This window comes from Electrophorus electricus, chromosome 11 (genome assembly GCF_013358815.1).
Source record: "Electrophorus electricus isolate fEleEle1 chromosome 11, fEleEle1.pri, whole genome shotgun sequence".
Taxonomy (NCBI): domain Eukaryota; kingdom Metazoa; phylum Chordata; class Actinopteri; order Gymnotiformes; family Gymnotidae; genus Electrophorus; species Electrophorus electricus.
This window is the reverse complement of record NC_049545.1, coordinates 24,435,664-24,443,670: the sequence shown is the minus strand read 5'-3', so window position 1 is coordinate 24,443,670 and position 8,007 is coordinate 24,435,664. Positions and strand designations below refer to the sequence as shown.

The following is an 8,007-nucleotide window of genomic DNA, read 5'->3' as shown; positions in this document are numbered from 1 at the left end:
TTACTCCTAACCTCAGCTCAGGCAGAGACCGTTTTTAAGGTGAGTGGTGTGTGCACAGACAGCTTGGCCTAGTTTTTCCTGGAAGAGACGGGAATTCCGTGGAGTTTAGGACTCTCTGTTATGCACACATCTGCTCACAGCTACTGTCCACCCGCCCTGGCATGTTGGGCGTTAACTTTCTATTGTGCAGCGTCTGGTGTGTGGACTGGAGCAGGCTGGCTGTGAAGTCCTGCTCGTTCCTCAAGACTGAAGCGATAAGGAAACCCCTCACCACTAATAAATATCTACACCTTTTCTTTCTGTCTGCAGTGTGTATGTATGGGGAGGGAGGTGTCTTCTGGGTGGGTGTGTGCCATGACTACAGCTAGCCTAACACACATTTTTTCTTCACACTTTTCTCCAATCTTCTTCTTAGTTTCGTTTTTTCTACTGTGTATTCCTTACTTGGTTCTTTGTTTTTTATTGTATGCATCTCGCTGGCAATGTATGAATCACATTGTGTTCAAGTTCAAGTTCGAGTTCGGTTTATTCATCACATACATAGTCATACACAGTATAACTCGCAATGAAATGGTGAAATACTTCAAGTGCTACTAGTTGTTTTAAAATACACGTGGCAATAAAATCATCATCATTTTGGGGAGAAGTATCTGACCATTTATGGTGATTTTGATTTGGTCTGTCTGATGGTCATTCTTAAAATCTCAGGAACAATATTTTTGTCTTTTTAGTTGAGCGCTCTATTGTGTCCTGAGCTGAGGCCTCTACTGCAGACTAACAGAGGTACAGACCACTATATAAGGCTTCAGCAATCTAAACCTCTATCAGTCTCTTTGTAAGTCCCTTTGGGTTGTCAGTTATAACTGCTATGATGTACCGCTAAAGATCACATTCTGAGAAATGTCGAAAAAATGTATATAGCAAAATTGTGCACATGGCTAATCAGTTCACTATAATGATATAAAATTCACAAAAAACACAAATCAAATGATCAATTCACTCCATTATATTCTTGGAGAACACATTACAAGTTTCCAATTCAAAATTTGACATAAAAGTATTTTTACTGATAAGAACTTGAAATATTAGGATGACAAACTTGTGTGAAATGTTGTCTGTTTGCTACACTACATGTCACTATAAAACAAAACCACTCCACTGTATTCCTGAAATTCCCTATAAAATGAAATCACTTCACTGTATTCCTGAAATTCCCTATAAAACCAAGCCACTGCACTGTATTCCTGAACTTCCCTTGTACACATATTATGTACTTTTGAATTGATAGGATGGCAAACTCCTGCAAACTCTAATCATTCCTATATATGCAACTTTAGAAGCTCTATATAAACAAATCAAATTGTCAAAAAATCCCCAAATTCTTAAAAGACAGTTTCTTATGTTTCCATGGTTTGACTTTCATGTGTTTTACTGTAGGAATCTGGAGTAATGAGAAGGCAAAATCCTGTTCATTTAGTCTGTTCAGTTCCGAATATGCAATATTTGAAGCTCTATAAAATAAAGAATTAAAATTTTTATCAAATCACTCTACTATATTCTTGAAATATGTACTCTCATGTACTGATATGATTTTCAATCATTTTTACTGTAGAAATTTGGAATAATGGGATGGCAAAATTAACTGTCTTAGTTTTAGTATATATCACTTTTTGAAACACTGTGAAATAAACAAATCAAACTTATCAGATTACACCACAATATTCGTGAAGAACACTTTCCCACATATTCACTATATAGCTTTCAGTAATTTTCACTATAAGAATCTGGAGTACTGTGAAGGTTACTGGAACAAACCAGTCACAGTGCAGCGTAACCACCAGAGCTGAAACACCGGGACAGGAAGAGCATATGGGAGAATGAGGCCTTAGTGCGCCTTAGCACATTCCTGTGGTACAAACACGTGTAATATAATAAAGTAATATCATTGCAAGGGGAAGTGGATTTCAGGATTTCAGTGGAGTGATTTGATAACAATTAGATTTGTTTATTTTATGGAGTTTCAAAATGTGATGTATAGTGAACTGAATAGACATTTTACATGAATCTGACATCCCATTAGTCCGAATTCCTACAATAAAAACATTTGAAAATCACATCACACACATGTGGGAAAGTGGTCTTTAAGAATGTCAAGTGATCTGATTTGTTTTATATGACTGATAAAGTCTGATGTGAGAAGAGAATAGAGCATTTTGCGTTCCCAGTACTCCACATTCCTGCAGCAAACATGGATGTACATGAGTGTATTTCTGGAATATGATTTGATAAGAGTTTGATTTGTTTATTTTTAGAGAGCTTCAAAAAGTGATATATACCGAACAGAATAGACAATAGACACGCGTTCGCGTTCGCCAAATTAATCCAGTAAAAACACTTGTTTTATGGTGAATACATAATTTTAAAATTTACTAAACTTATTAGCAAACATTTGCCAACTTCTATATAATTTCTCCACATTCTCACTAATAGCATGAGGAAATCTTAACATGAGTAGCTAAGAAGGTGATCTAAATAAATTCATAAATCTAGTGGATTTAACTGAACCGATTTTAACAGGGAAGGTTTGAATTTCCAACAAGACTTTTCTCTTCCACGTTTTTATATATATATATCTATATATATATCTATATCTATATATATATATATATATATATATATATATATATATATATATATATATATATATATTTATTTATTTTTCATTAGACTTAAGTAAGACATGTTTAATTAGGCTGTAGAACTCATTTCTTTTAGATATTCAGTGTGGCTCGAGAAGCTCTCTGCTGTGTAGCTGCACTAAAGAGCTCCGTCATGCAATCTGTAGGCGCGCGCGCCAACCTTCAGGGACGATAGCGCGCTCGAGCTTTTGCGAGGTGCAGCTGGCGTGAGCGCGTGAATCGGGCTGTTCCGGCAGGCAGGCTGCTGCGGAGGAGTGCGTACACATTCTTTCCAAACCTGTTTGGTAGCGTGTCCCTCTTCGCCTCGCCAGTGATGTTGCGTCCAGAATTCCGTCGTTGTTAAGCGTGAACGGTGCACGTGCAGTGTTGACTCTCCCGGTCTCCACCGTATTGACGCGTGCAGCATCACAGCCCGAGTCACTTCCACACGTGCGGAGAGTTCCGCCACGTGAGGACACGGCTTTTGTGAGGAGGCCGTATGTGGTACAACACGCTTGCAGGTTTTAAGTTTTCTAAGGAGCCGTAAGAGTTTAAACCCCACAGGCCGCAGACATCCTGCGTAATGAGGGGTCTCCACTTATTTTCCGCTAAGAGTTTAGATGTGTTTCACTTCCAAATGTATATTTTCATCAAAGCAGATAAAAGAGGGCTTTGTAAGATTGTCATTCATGTGTTCTGGTTAAAATCCCGAGAATGTTTTAAGAAAACACGTGACTACTTTTCTGGCACTTGCGCTTTTGAAAAACACATTTTTTCCTGTAGTATTCAAAATCGCTGTGTCACCCTTTACTGAAGAAAGCCGCCCTGAAATCCTTTATCTTGAGTCATTTTAACCTAGTGTCAAATCTAATTTTAAGAGTGTCCTTGAAAATGTGCATTTTACCCAGGTTAGTGTGTTCTGTGGTCTTAAATTAGGCAAATGCTTATGACAATAATGCAGAAATTTGGCTGCATTTGATACTAGATCAAAATATACTTTCAGGCAGGACATGTTTTTATGTTACTGCTTAAAATAGTTTACAGCATTAAAATATTTTAAATTGTAACTGGTAGGTCATTGTTTGCTCTCATTGAGCAGGTAAAATATGAAATGAAAAATAATTTTGTCATTTTTGACTCTCACCTACGTTTTAAATCCCACAAAGAAAAGTGTTTAGGAGACTGTGTTAAGTGTTTGACTTCTGTGGGCCAAGTTAAGCAGCATTAAAAAGCAATATTGTTTTATTTCTCTTGGCACATGCTGGTCAGGCACCTGTCTCAAGAAACGGGATCATTGCTCAGCAAACCATCAGCTTCGCCTTATCTTATCTTACTTTTATTTTCTTTCTCATGACTCTGGATCACTTTATTATCACAACTTTCCCCGCATGCCTGACCTGCTCCAGGGCACGTAAAAATCGAGATTACGGATAATAAAGCAGCTGTCAGATTCCCTGGTGTCTCAACCTTGACTCTCCTGGAATAGCCTCACCGTTCTTGGAAAACATGGTGCATTCATGGGAGCAGAAACTGAGAGATGTGATCTCTGCGCAGATCTTTAGATCTTTAGAGATCGTTGGATATTCCAGCGGCGGCTGATCCTCTCCGTCCATGTCCGATTGTGTTATGGGTCTAGCTGGAACTTGTCAGCCCCTGGATAACAATGTTCAGTTTAGTCCTCATTCTGCTGTCATTGCATTCAAAGAAGAATTACGTGAAGAGGGTTGCCTAAAAAATTCAGACTAAACTAACGGTGAAACAAAGTTTAGTATTTGTGCTACACACAACTGGATCCAACTTCCAGAAGAATTTAGATGTGCCACAAATGTATCCATTTAAATGTTTCCAGATAATCCATATTAAAAGCATCAATTTAATTAATTTAATTTAAGATTATTCCAGATTAAATTCCAGATTAAATTTTTCCTGTGCCTGTATTGGGTGATTGAGCTCTCAGACTTTATTTCTGCAGCACTTCATTTTAATGTTTATAAGGCATTTTTGCATCTTTATAATTAATTTAATTAGTTATAGATTTTAAAATGTTCTTTTCAATTTAAATCAATTGACTTTTATACTTTTATTTTCAATATATCTTGAAATGTTCTTGTGTATGAAATGTTCTACTCAGTCAGCCCTCCCTTACAAGCCATCACAGAGCCAGTGCTTAATACACAAAGTAATTATGAAATACATTTAGCAGTTTATTGTGTAAATATGGGCAAATATCCCAATGTATAGTGTGCATTATCACAGTCTTGATGATTTTCTCGTTCCTCCGCTGAAATGCCTGCTGGTCCAGCACTTGTAGAGGTTTTCCCTGGTAGAGACGGGAATTCCGTGGAGTTTAGGGCTCTCTGCCACGCATACGTCTGCTCACGGCTACTGTCCACCCGCCCTGGCGTGTAGGGTATTGACTTGATGCTGTGGAATGTGTTTTGTATTCTTCACATTTCTAAAGTGGTTTCTGAATTCTTGTTCCACTGCTGAAACATAAGATTGTTTCCCCGTGCTTCATGTGACTGGTTAGGAGCACGTGACCTGGGTCTGATCATAATCTGAGTATTTACACCTCTGTAAATAAAGAAAGTAGTTCAACACCGTTGTGAGAGGAGAGAGCTGAATATGTGTTTAGTGCATTTTGTGAAAATGAAACTTGGACAGGGACCCTGACTATTCTGAATGTGCTTTGTCAGACATACCTTTGCCCTCTGTATTTATGATGTGCAGTAAATTCTGTAATGTGTTTGTTACCAGATTATTTTGTAATTGGCTAGCTGTAAAACAATAAAAAATAATAAACACTGACCTCATTCAAGTGGCTGTGGTGCTGATAGATCAGTCTCTATCACTAACTTGATTATGCAGTTATGCTGTAATATGATAACACATATTGTATGGATAATGCGTTCCTGAAGACAAACACAGTGCTAAACACTGGCTGATAATAGAGAGCAGTACACATTAATAAAGGGTGTGTGCCTTTCCTTACTTTGTATATACTCTTAATTGTCCGAGGCAGCCTGTGAAGTGAATTGATTTAGAATTTGAATTATTTAGAAAGAAGTGACCATAATACTATCATTATTGCCATGAAATTTTTTTTATTAAAAAAAATAATAATTCCCCCCTCGTCAGAAAAATCCACTCTTTTTGTTGGCCAAGATATGAAATTTTCTACATCACTCTTCAGAAGATTAAACACTGTGTCGTGTGTGCTGTGTTTGCCACTAGATGGCAGTATGTTGATGGAGATACCACACAGAAAGTGACCTTATACCACATCTATCTAATTGCACATTAGCCTGTAATATGCCATTCCGCCAGCATCAGTCTCAGATGAATGGGCCCTGCCCCCCCCCGCATGCCCTTGTTCCGGTTAGATTCCCTCAATTACCATCACCGGGAGGAGCCCGGCCAGCCAATCGAGTCAGATCCTGGTGTGTGTGTGTGTGTGTGTGTGTGTGTGTGTGTGTGTGTGTGTGTGTGTGTGTGTGTGTGTGTGTGTGTGTGTGTGTGTGTGTGTGTGTGTGTGTGTGTGTGTGTGTGTGTGTGTGAGGCAGAAACACGTGTACAGACTCCGGGGTGGGTTGGGATGGCCAGGTGTGCAGGTGTTTTGTAATCCATGTCAGTAAACACGTAACCTCTCCTCCTTTCCTGTTTTCTGTGTGTTCCAAGACGAGGTTCATCTCTGCTGCAAAACACCGAACACATAACAATGACTCCATTTGTACCCAATGGGCTGTGTGAGTAAATGCTATTCTAATTACACGGTGATGTCGTTGGATGACAGAGACCGAGTGATGGCAGATTCCTGAGCAGTAAAGAACAAGAAAATCACACACAGATACCCTGCAGTCTGTCGAATGAAAACACTCTGAATTACAATTAGAAATCGACGACTGGTTATGATCTGACTCCAAATTGACCAGTTCCTGTTTAGGGCTGTGATCGGATGCACGGGTCCCTGAACATAATCAGTAGTGTACACAAAGCGTTTGCAGTGTTGTTGTGTCTTATTCTGGCCAGTAGAGGGCGACTGTGGGTCAGCTGTGAGGTTGAGTCCTGCGTTGCAGGACTCTGTGTGCTGATGTCTTTATCAAGGCAGAGCTCAGTCTGAGAAGCACATTGTGGTGTCAGGATCTGTCCTCAGCCTACAGATAATAATAATGTTATTATTTTTGTTGTTGTTGTTGTTGTTTTTGTATAATTATACCACAATCATTATCAGAATAATAATAATAATAATAGTTACTATCACTGTTGTTGGTGTTTCACATTAAACATTAACAGTTATATGATGGTAATAAATAACATTAATGAAATAACACATTGTTTATAATATATATAGTAAAAGACCCATCAAACCAAATATAAACCACCCTAAACACAAGATCTGGACTACAGTGAAGGGATGGACTATAGTGAGGGGATGGACTACAGTGAGAGGATGGACTACAGTGAGAGGATGGACTACAGTGAGGCTGGACTACAGTGAGAGGATGGACTACAGTGAGGCTGGACTACAGTGAGAGGATGGACTACAGTGAGAGGATAGATTACAGTGAGGGGATGGACTACAGTGAGGCTGGACTACAGTGAGAGGATGGACTACAGTGAGAGGATAGATTATAGTGAGGGGATGGACTACAGTGAGAGGATGGACTACAGTGAGGTTGGACTACAGTGAGAGGATGGACTACAGTGAGGCTGGACTACAGTGAGAGGATGGACTACAGTGAGGCTGGACTACAGTGAGAGGATGGACTACAGTGAGGCTGGACTACAGTGAGAGGATGGACTACAGTGAGAGGATAGATTACAGTGAGGGGATGGAATACAGTGAGAGGATGGACTACAGTGAGGCTGGACTACAGTGAGAGGCTGGACTACAGTGAGAGGATGGACTACAGTGCTTCAGGCAATCAGCTAGTTTCTGGGGCTAGTTTTTTTAGTGGCTTTTAACATCATAATATTTCAGAATAAAAAATTAATAAGACCAGATCCAAGCAGTCTGACTAAGAATATGCTTCTGTATTCCGAAATCACTGATGTATACGTCAGAGATAGCAAGAACGCTTGGCAGTAACATGTTGCAGTGAGACGTTATATAACTTTTTTCAGTGCCATGTATAATTTACCTAAATTTTATTTTGGATCTGCATATTTCATTAGGGTATGCCAGTTTACATGTTACTTCTGTTTGTCTCACACCTGGGTGATGCACCATGGTTGTAGATCTTGGCCACCCAGAAAGGTTCTACGATTACGATTGGCTGACTTATTTCCGGCAGCCTTTTATCTCCCTTCTCTTTATCAGAAGGCTCTT

The 8,007-nt window shown here is 39.2% G+C and overlaps 1 long non-coding RNA gene across 3 annotated transcripts in view; it reads left to right on the top strand.

Moving 5' to 3' along the window:
* The window catches only part of LOC113568102, a 6,306-nt gene extending 6,021 nt beyond the window's left edge, over window positions 1-285 (top strand). For 2 of the 3 annotated variants that reach the window (XR_004776690.1, XR_004776689.1), the window contains exon 4: window positions 1-285. This exon is cut by the window's left edge and continues 315 nt beyond it. This is a non-coding gene — a long non-coding RNA (uncharacterized LOC113568102). The other variant, XR_004776691.1, reaches the window with a different exon arrangement.
* The last annotated feature ends 7,722 nt before the right edge of the window (window positions 286-8,007 follow it).